The 10,641-nt window shown below is 48.2% G+C and overlaps 1 protein-coding gene across 3 annotated transcripts in view; it reads left to right on the top strand.

Annotated features, from left to right (window-relative positions):
* The first annotated feature begins 2,361 nt into the window (after positions 1–2,361).
* The window catches only part of RASSF2 (Ras association domain family member 2), a 49,166-nt gene continuing 40,886 nt past the window's right edge, over positions 2,362–10,641 (top strand). Inside the window, exon 1 of one of the 3 annotated variants that reach the window (XM_079944639.1) lies at positions 2,362–2,391. The gene's annotated coding sequence lies outside the window, so the exon portion shown is untranslated. Of the gene's footprint in view, positions 2,392–2,413; positions 2,667–3,621; positions 3,665–10,641 lie in introns of those variants that run through there. The other 2 variants (XM_079944638.1, XM_079944640.1) reach the window with 2 other exon arrangements.

Here is a 10,641-nt window from a genome sequence, read left to right as displayed (position 1 = left end):
TGGCATGTGGGATCTTTGTTCCCCGACTGGCACCCCCTGGACTAGAAGCACAGACTCTTAACCACTGGACCACCAGGGAACTTTGGGAAGTTGGCTTTGAGACTCAAGTTCATCAGTGACCTCTTTGCTCTTAAACTTGTGCTGTCCCAATATGGTGGCTATTAGCCACATGTCGCTCTTATGCACTTGAAATGTGATTAGTGGAACTGAGTATTAAGTTTATGTAAACTTAATTAATTAAAACTTAAATTTAAAAACTGATAATTCAGTTATTGGGAAACTTTTAAGCATGTTGGAACAACTTGGGTATGTGAATATACTTTTTCAAGTGAAGATTTTATAAAACCTAAATACAGATCAAGTATTTTTAAATTTTTGAAATTTTATTTCAAAATTTAACATCCATATTGAGATGTTTTGAAGTGTAAATACACACCTGATTTTAGCCTTGGTACAAAAATAGAATATAAAATACTTCATGAATATTTTTTTATATTGTCTACACATTGAAATGGTAATATTTTGGTTATGTTGGGTTAAATAAAATATATTATTAAAATTAATTTCACTTTTTAAAATTATTTTTAATGTGGCTAGAAAGTTTTAAATTGCAACTGTGGCATGCATTGTATTTCTACTAGAGGATGGCTCTAGAAATACTTTTCTGCTGCTTCTTTGGGGCCATGTGCCTCCTGGTTTAGTCCATGGGGGTGGAAGTCTACAAGAAAACATGGTTTAAGGAGGCTTTAATATAGCAGTTTAATATTTGCAATATATTACCCCTGTTACAGAAGTATTGGCCCTACACTGCCTTGAAGGATAAAGGCATATTCCTTTCTCTCTTGTGCTTTCTGTATGGGGAAATTGATGAAAAGAAAGATGTTTTCTGGTGTCTTGAACTAATCAATCAATTTATTCACCAAGATGGAGACTCTAAGTGGAGAGGAATGGATTTTGTTTTAAACAGGTCAGGACTCCTGGCAGCCTCATTTGGACGATGGATGGTCACCTGACCTAAACTGGGCCAATGAGTTGCTGTCCTGGGAAACTGGAGTAGAGACTAAGGGATTCTAGTTCCACCTGGCTGCCTTCTTCAACAGGGAGCTCTAAGCCCCAGTGATGGAAGTGATGGCCACCCTTTGCCATGTGTCTGGGGTGCAGCGAACGCCAGTCTATGGTGAAAGAGAAAAGTTGGCTTCTCAGAGAAGACTTTCTGGGTTACTGGAAGCCCTTCAAGTTCTAGGTTTGCTTCTTACCAAGCTCTCCCTGCAGTTCTGACCCTGAGGTTGTAGGGAAATCCCCATGTCCTCATAATACGTTCCCCTGAGTGTGCTCTTATTACCTGCAAAGCAAAGAAGCTTACTAATACAGAGTAGTAACTCCAAAATTTGGGGTGGGGGAGGGGGAATTAATAATTGACCTTTCTGTTTATAGCTCCAGAAAGCACCAGAAGATAATTTTTTTTTTTCTATAGTTGATCAGTGGTCTCCCCCAGTAGCTGACACAGTTTTCACCACCAAACTTCAGCTGCATTTTGGGTTCAAAAAACTTCTGTGGCCAGTCTGGGAAGCAGGTCACCATTTACAACATTGTTTCTAAGGGAAACACATTCCACGATCCAAACAATGAATTTGTAAAGAATGTTTCGCTTCCAGGAGGGATGAGCTGACCCAGCTGTACCCTGAGGGTTGTCTACCCATTAATCCTTAGTCCCCCTTCCACGCTGAAAGGCATGGGGACCGACCCTGCAGGGTTGGAGTATGTATGTTGGGGGACAGTTGTGATAAGAGCGAGGGAACAAATAGGGCGCCCCAAATCTGGAGTGCTCTAGGGCTCCGTGTATACTGAGAGGCCCTGGAGGTCCAGGGATGGCTAAGAGGGGGAGGTGAGAGGAGGACAAAGAAACTTGGCCTCCTTCACATTTCTGTCACGTCTGCCAGCCCGCGAAGTCCAAGGGGCCTTGCTCAGCTCAAACCCTTTTTGGAATAAGCAGGTGTTAGAAAAAAATCCCATATCAAAAAATCCCGTATCCTCTGCCTGGGGAATCCAGGGCGCTCGACGTGGGCTCCGCGGGGCAGCGTGACTGTTCTCTGGGAGTGGCTGTCACCGCCCGGAGCAAACCAAGGGGCTCGGGCCAAGACTATATCCCTTTTGGAGAAGGCCGCGGAGAATGGGGTGAGTGAGCCAGCTCATCCTCCCCACCCCCTCACTTCTACCCCTCCACCCCAGGCCGGAAGAGGCGCTGGCAGCCTGAGCCCGGACTCGCAGGGGATGAGCAGCTACAGCTTTGTCTGGGAGGGAGGGGAGAAGCCCCGCCCCCCCGGGGGGGAGGGAGGGCGGGAGAGGAGGGGGAAGAAGAAAGGCCAGGGAAGAGGGGTGGAGGGAGAGATGGTGAGCTAAAGAAAGAGGGGGAGGGAGGGCGGTCAGATCCGATTGGGGTAGATAAAGGCAGAGGGGCGGAAGAGAGGGCGAGGAGGGGCGGAGGGGGACTGGGCGCCCGACCCCCAATCGCGCGGCTGCCTCAAGCTCAGCAGGGCTGTAAGGGAGCCGGGCCCGCCGACCGCTGACCGAGACGCTGGCTGGAGCCGTCCCCGGCCGCAACACCCCCACTTTCCAACTCCAAGGTCCCCGCAGCGCGCGAGAGGTGCAGCCGGCTCCGGACGCAGGCAAGGCGCGGGCCGCGGGCCGCGGGGAGCGAGGCTCCGGGCCCGATTTGCGGGGCGCAAGGTGTGGTGCACTGGGCGGTCCTCTCTCCCCTTGCCGAAAGTTTTCCTGCAGTGTCCCTTGCCCCGTCCAAGTCAGCCCCTCAGTCCTCGTCTGCTCCTGTTCTCCTCCCTTCTTCCCCAGACACTGGGGGTTCCCGGGCGTGTGGACTCCGCAGGGGCCGCGTAGGTGAGGAACCCCAGCCTGCCCGCCTTCCGCGGGAGAAAGTTGTGGCTCTAGGCTCGTCCTCCCCCTCCGATTCCTGGGGCGTCCTTCCTTCTCTCCACGCCGAGGGCGGCTGCAGGAAGGCGCCCCCACCCTATCCCCGGGGTCCCCGGGATGCCCTGGCTAGAAGGTGCCGGGCGGGCAGGTGCAGGGATGGCAGGCCCCGACCCTTATCGGGGGGTGTCCTGGGGGGTGTCCGATCCTAATCTGGTCCTGTTCTTCCCGGCTCAACCGACGATTCCCTGGAGGCGGGTTCCAACCTCCGGCGCCCGAGCCTCCCTTGGCCTTCAGAAGGGCGCCGGATGCGCGGGGGCCCTGGGTCCTCGTTGTACTTCCCCTTTGCCGGCTCGCGGCCCGTCTCCGGAGCTGATACCGGAGGTCGCTGGTTCTCGGCTTTGCATCCTCTCTCGCCAGAGAGGCAAGTGCCTTGGGCCGACCTCGGCCACTTCTGCATTTCGAGTGCCTGCACTGCACTCAGTTCCTAAGCTGGGAGATCCCTGGGGACAGCAGAGAGGCACGGTGGCCTGACAGGGAGATATAGGGTTCCATCTTACCCTGGGGCGCTCCGTGGGTCCTGGGTTGTCCACCGCACCTCTGCGCCTCAGTGACAGGAGGAGCTGAGCGCCAGGCTTCTGAACGCTGCGATGCACTTTATTTCTAGGTGTGTGGAATCTGGATCCCTAAAACTTGTTCTCCCAGAGAACAGAGGCCATGTCTAGAACTGGCCAAATTTATAGTAAGTACTTTACATGTGATGAATGAATGTATGAACCAATGAGCCGACAAATAACAATTCCTGCCACAGTTGATCTTGGTACAATGGGAGGAAAGAATTAGAAACAATGATTCTTTTAAACAGCTGTGAGACAGAGCCAGGGGCCTTCTTTCCCAAGCATCTGGTTGAGGAATCTGGGGTTGGATTTATTCTATTCACCAATCCACATTTCCTTACTGGGAAATTTTTCTGCAGGTGGTCTGAAGAATTAAAGAAACTTCTCAGTGGCTATATTGGGTAGTTTGAGGAGTTTTGTTTTGCTTTTTTGTTTTCAAACTTGTGTCCAAATGCAGTGTCTCAGAGAATGTGGAGTCTGCCTGTGAGGTGCCCATTTGGGATCAGAGACCCTGGAGTATGGCCATGAGTGTGGGCCCCAGCTGTGCTTTCTCCTCTGAACAGGTCAGCCTGATGCCTGGGAGCTGCTGCAGTCGGGTGGGCCTCAGGGGGACAGAAGAGGACCTCAAATGATGCCTGTGCTCGGAAAGGGACAGTAGCTTTGGAAAGAGGGTAGTTCTTGCCTTGGGACAAGGAGGTGGAGATAGAGCATGCAACCTGCCCAGGCACCTGGGAGTCTGGGCTGGTTCGATTCAGGATTCCCTGTGCTGAGAAGGCTGGAAGGTGAATCCTGCTCCTCCTTCAGGAGAAGGGAGAGCAGAGGTGGAGTGCAGGGGGGATAGGATAATCTTTGGAGTGCAACCTAGGCATATCCTATGTTCCTCTGTCCTAGTTTTTTATGCTGGTGAAATCTGGTTAGAATGATGAGGGATACTTTTGGGGAGCTTGGCTGAGAGAAGGCCAGGGGATCTGGGGCCCCTAGTCATACCCTCTTCCAGGGGAAGGTAGAAGATGTGCCCTTTGCACCTGGCTGAGTGGGCCAGGGCCTGTGCAGTATTCTGTCCCTGCTGTACCTCTGGCTGGCAGCACCCCCGCCTTCCTGAGGGTGGTCTCACTCTGCCCCAGAGTCCACTTCTCTGCATCTCTGCATGGCTTCTGTTCTGGGTTCAGGCCCTCTCTCCAGTTTGTGTTATCCTAGGAGTCGGTCCAGGATGGTTGACAACCCTACACCTCGTTTTCAGCCCCTCAGTTCTCCTCGTCACTCTTGGATGCACTGGCCTACCTGGGACCACTCAGTTACCGAGTTTTGCTTTGATTTCTTGGTCTGTTTCCTGGAGCCAAGCTTTCTGTCTGCCTTCTGTGCATGAGCGCCTTAGGAGTGGCCAACAGCGTTTGGCTGGAGAGGTGTCCAGGACCAAGTATTCTGGCACCTATGCTAGAGCTGGACTGCGGGCCTTGCCAGAAGGGGGTCCTGTCACCAAAGTACAAAAGGACCTTGGCCTAATTATGTCCTTCAGTCTTCTCTAGGATACTTTTGGCAGGAAGTGTCCTCACTGGGAGGTGAGGTGTGGAGGGGGGACCAGATTGTCAGAGAATCCCTTGGAGAACTTGAGAGACTGGATGATCCCAAGAGCAGTCTCAGGATTTGTCCACATTCATTTTCCTCTGCCCAGAGTGAGAAACTGGGCAGGTCTCAGTAGTGTTCTTAGAATGGAAGAAGACGTACAGTCTCTGTCTTCAAGCTCTAGTTGCGGAGAGCTGCTACAGCTGGGTTTGTAAAACTAGGGCAGTGGTCTCCTTCTACACTTCCCCGCCCCTCCCACCACTCTTCACAATTTGGTCGTTATTTATCCCAATGACACACTGTGCTATTTAAACACCTCCCTGCCTCTCCAGAAGAATTCTAAATAAATCTTTGAGGCTGCATAAGCTACCACAGGCCCATGACTGAAGGCTTCATTTATTTGGCTATTTGTGGATTCCCATGGAGGATGTGGTGGGAGAGGGGATGGGGCAGGAGGCAGTGGGGGAGCAGGGCACAGTAAACAGGAACATCTTCCAGACTCCATTGGCTAGGTGGCCAGAGGGTCATTTTTTAATCATCCCTTGGATGGTAGACTCTGGAGCCTGTAATCAGAGGTTGATGCAGCTGCTCGGGGATGACAGCTTGAGGCTGTAGAATTGCCCAAGGCAGCTGTGACTGAACTAAAGAAGGCAACCTCTCACTGAAGAAGCGGGCAGGGAAGGGCATTTGGTTAATTCCCGTGAGATGAGCAAAGTGACTTAGAATGGCTTTTTCTATTCCTTATATTGATAAAAATTAGCAAAAAGATACCTTATATTTCCTTGGACATGTTAATCCGAAGTGATTTGGCAAATAGGTTTACTTTTACCAGCATAACACTTTATCCATAGTGTTAGTTTGATTAACTGCTCCTTTCTATAGAGAAATGAAAGAACTGTTGGATTTGGAGTTTGAATGGCATTCAGAATTTCTAGCAGCATGATATTGGGCAATGTAATAGATGCTGTCAACATCCTTCCTGTGTTCCCTTGACCTCAACCAGTGAGTGATGGGAGAAAGTGTATAAATACTCCAACTCCCTCACCTCTCTGTTGGGGTAACTTTGAGGCATATTCCATGCTGTCTTTCAGAGTTGCCTTGTAGAACCATATCCCAGTTGCTAACAGTAATAACTGTCTCCCTTCATTGGCTGCCTTCCCTTCCCTCTTTCACTTTCCCACTCCCTTTCAGCTTGCACTCTAATCCTTGTCTTTTTTTTTTAAATACTTTTCTCTTATGTTTTTTAAATAAATTTATTTATTATTTTATATTTATTTTTGGCTGCATTGGGTCTTCATTGCTGCATGCATGCTTTCTCTAGTTGTGGTGAGCGGGGATGACTCTTCGTTGTGGTGTGCGGGCTTCTCATTGCAGTGGCTTCTCTGGTTGCAGAGCACGGGCTCTAGGCACACGGGCTTCAGTAGTTGTGGCACACAGGCTTAGTTGCTCTGCGGCATGTGGGATCTTCCCAGACCAGGGATTGAACCTGTGTCCCCTGCATTGGCAGGCAGATTCTTAACCACTGTGCCACCAGGGAAGTCCTCAAATCCTTGTCTTATGGTCAACTTCTGGGGGAAACCAACCTAAGGCTTTAGTCTGTAGTTAAAAAGTCATTTTAAGTCTTTGAGTCTCCAAAGAGAATAGACCTTGTCAAGGGGGAGGATTGGACTGGGAGTTTGGGACTAGCAGATGCAAACTATTGTACATAGAATGGATAAACAACAAGGTCCTATTGTACAGCACAGGGAACTATATTCCATATTCTGTAATATACCATAATGGAAAAAAAAAGATAAACCCTGGTTCTGATAAAGTAGAACACTCCTACCACCCAGCAGGACCTACTCAGGGCTGAAAAGCTTGGGGCCACATTTCCAGCTACTTCCAATGTCACTGCGTCCAGGAATTGTTCCCTGACTATGCCCCATGGGAGTACAGCCCCATCTTTTGCCTTCTCATCCCACATTTTGCCCATCCCTTTCCTTCTTGTTTCATTGTTCTCTATCTCTCACCTTGTGAAATTTGAGAGCAGAGTCCTTGACTGACTCACCTTGGTAGCATCCTGCAAAGTGCCTTTTATATCTTGGATTCCTCTTAAATATTGTTGACTGAATAAAAAATGAGAAGAAAAAAAAATAAAGTCTCTGAGTCTCAGTTTCCTCAGCTGTATGATGGAAATGATAACTATCTCACTGTGATACGTGCTCAGACAGGGGCCTGGCACACAGCAAGCATTCAGGCAAACATTTGCTGGCTCTTTGAGTAGTACCGACGGGGCTATGATGGATTTGGGAATGGGTGTTTTGGTGGACCATAGAGAATTATAATACTTTGGAGAGAGAGGCTTGAGAGCCAGTAGGAGCCAGCTCTAGCACACACCTGGCCTTGACTGGGCTGGGATGTGATCAGTGATCTTAATTTCCGAGTTTGTACACAGGGTGAGGAGGATACGAATTGTACTAGGTGGGGGGCTTCCCTGGCGGTCCAGTGGTTAAGACTACAGGCTTCCAGTGCTTCCACTGCAGGGGGCGCGGGTTCGATTCCTGGTCAGGGAACTAAGATCCCACAAGCCGCGCTGTGCAGCCAATTGTACTAGGTGTCAATATTTACGGTATGTTCAACTGTGCCCTGAACTGGCTGAATCACTGTGTATGAGACACTTCTGAGGTTCAGTTAAAGATTATTGAAGTGAGTGCTCTGAGTCTTTGGGGGCCTTGGTTTCCCCATCTCCAAAGCCAGGGCTTAGATGATTCCACAGGTCCCTTCTGGCCCTTGGTCTCCTCAGGAAGAGTCTATTGCATTCTCCTTCTGTCAATACAAAACAACATTTAACAAAAGAAAACCTTTCATATGTCTACAATTAGGTTGCCCACCATGGGGCACCCAGCACTGGGCCATCCTAAAGTTTTAGTCTTTTCTGCTGGCACAAGGGATTTTAGTAGAATTATCCCAGTAAAATGTTTGCCTTCCTTGTGTACCAGTTTCACTTAATGACGTAGGCATGATGTGTCCCCAGAGGAGGCCTGAGGAGTGGGTAAGGAGGATATGGAAAGGATATGCCCTACTTTCCTGAACCACTATGCAATGCTGTAGACACCCAAGTGGAAACCAAGAAAAGTCCATGTGGAAGAAGAGACTTCTATATGACAGAATTCAGCATTCCTAGTTGGGTTTTACTCAGAGTGCTCCATTGATAATCCTCCTGAGGGAGTCCCTGACTCAGCAATTCCACCCATAGGAATTCTTATCCTAAGGATATAATTGGACACATGAAGAAAAATATGTGCATAAGGGATGTCCCATGCAGCGTTTTTTATAATAATAATAATAATAACAACAACAATAACGGAGACTAAATGCCCCCAAATAGTAAAATTGTTAATCATGGTGTATTTATACATTAAAATACCATGTGACTACAAAAAATTTAGGATACAGATGTGTATCTGTTAACATGGGAAAAGAGGATACATTTCTAAAAAGTAGGTTACCAAACAATGTGCTATTTTTGTAAGATATATCATATCATCCACTTATTTGCCTCTGGAATGATATATAGAAAAATGTTAATAGTGGTTGTCTCTGAGTGGTGGAATTTTGATCTTAACTTTTTAAAATATTTTCGATTTTTTATTATGGTAAAATATACACAATATAAAATTTACCTTTTTAACCATTTTTAAGTATACAGTTCAGTGTCTGTCTTAGTCTGTTTGAGCTATACTATATAACAAATCCCACAGATTGAATGACTTACAAACAACAGAAATTTATTTCTCACAGTTCTGGAGTCTGGGAGTCGTCAGGGTGTGAGCGTGGTCAGGTGAGGTTCCTCTTCCAGAATGCAGACTTCTCATTATATCCTCACATGGCAGAAGGGGCTTGGAAGGGTCTCCTTTAATCCCATTCGTGGCTCCACCCTTATGACCTAATTACCTCCCAAAGGCCCCACCTCCTAATACCATCATAGGATTTCAACATATGAATTCGGGGAGGATACAAATATTCAGACCATAGCAGTGGCATTAAGTGCATTCACAGTGTTGTATGACCATCGCCGTTATTCATTTCCAGAACTTTTCCATCATCCCAAACAGAGACTGTACCCATTGAACATTAACTCCCCATTCCCTCACCGCACCCCAGCCCCTGGTAACCTCTATTATACTTACTGTCTTCATGAATTTCCCTATTCTAGGTTTCTTATAAAAGTGCAATTGCACAGTAGTTGTCCTTTTGTGGATCCTAATCTTTTTGCCTATCTATATTTTTAAAATTAAAAAAGTCTGTTTTACTTATGTAATAAAAAGGAAAGGAACAAGAAAGACCTGGGAGAGAATTGTGGTGCTTGGTCTCTGGTACTGTCATTTCAGGCTGGGCCACAAGGTCCTGGCCATCCTTGCTGCCTCCGCCGCCATTACCTGGGGTGGGGGTCAGCGTCTGACCTCCATCTCAGCCTGGCAGGACAAAGGTGGATGACCAGTGGGCCTCAGAACTAATCACGTTTGGGGCTTGCTGGTTGCTGGCAAATCATCTTATCCCAGGGTTTTCTGTGTGTGGTGGTGGGATTGAAAGGGTGTGCTTGGGGTTCACTGTGCCTCAAACCTAACAGCTGTCATGCAGTGAGGTCCAAACCAGGTGGAAGTCATGTTGCTGAGACCATCTTTCTTAAAGATTGAGAAGGAGAGCCTCAGCCTTTCTATTTTAAGCATCCTTTGTGTATTTCTGACCCTGTGGCTCAACTCAACCTACTAAATACCCACCAATGGCAGCTGTGGGTATGGCTGCTGAATCCTTTGTCCACAGGCAGGGTCAGCCTGCCAGGATGCAGGGAGGACTTTAACTGGTGGAATCCATGAGATCCTAAGAACTCTGGGGAGATGGGTAGTGGCCTCAGATAGTCAGTGCCCTCTTCCTAAGGCTCCACATAGGCTCTTACGGTTGATTATACAGATATCTGGGGCAAGGATTGATCTCTTGTGCATGTGGTGGGTTGTGTATATGACAGGATAATTGGGAACATGGTGCAGAGGGGTGGGGGCAGGGGAGGTGGTATGTATGTGTGTTTCAGTCCGGCCTGAGGTGAGAGGAGGTCAGGAAGCTTTGGTACCCAGAAACTGGATAGTAGGTTGTGTGGCTCTATTCAGGGGTCATGGGAGTGGGTCAAGCGGCTTTACTCTGGGATGTCTTGTTCTGTGGAAAATGTTGTTAAGTTTCTCATTAAGCAATCTCCCAGAAGAGCCTGCCCCAATCCTCCAGCGAGCTGGTGAAAGAATGTAGGTCTGGGAGGACAGATGTGCCTACTGTGTTCTCTGGAAATTTCTTCACCTGGCTCTGCCTGTTTTCTTCCCGCCCAGCAGAAGGCTGCTCTTTTAATCCCAGACAGTGGGGGAAGTATAAAGATTTTACGGAAACAGTCTTTGAAGTCCATTTTGAAAAGTTTGGTTTTTCGTGGTGCTGATTTTTCTTTAGGGTTAGTCAGCTGGTTGCAGGACAGGCAGAGGAGGGTGTGAGTGTGGTTTTGTGGAAAACTTCCCCT

The sequence above is a fragment of the Stenella coeruleoalba genome (assembly GCF_951394435.1).
Source record: "Stenella coeruleoalba genome assembly, chromosome: 15".
In the NCBI taxonomy this organism is placed as follows: Eukaryota; Metazoa; Chordata; class Mammalia; order Artiodactyla; family Delphinidae; genus Stenella; species Stenella coeruleoalba.
Note: the sequence above shows the minus strand (reverse complement) of the source record. Positions and strands in the feature narration are given on the sequence as shown.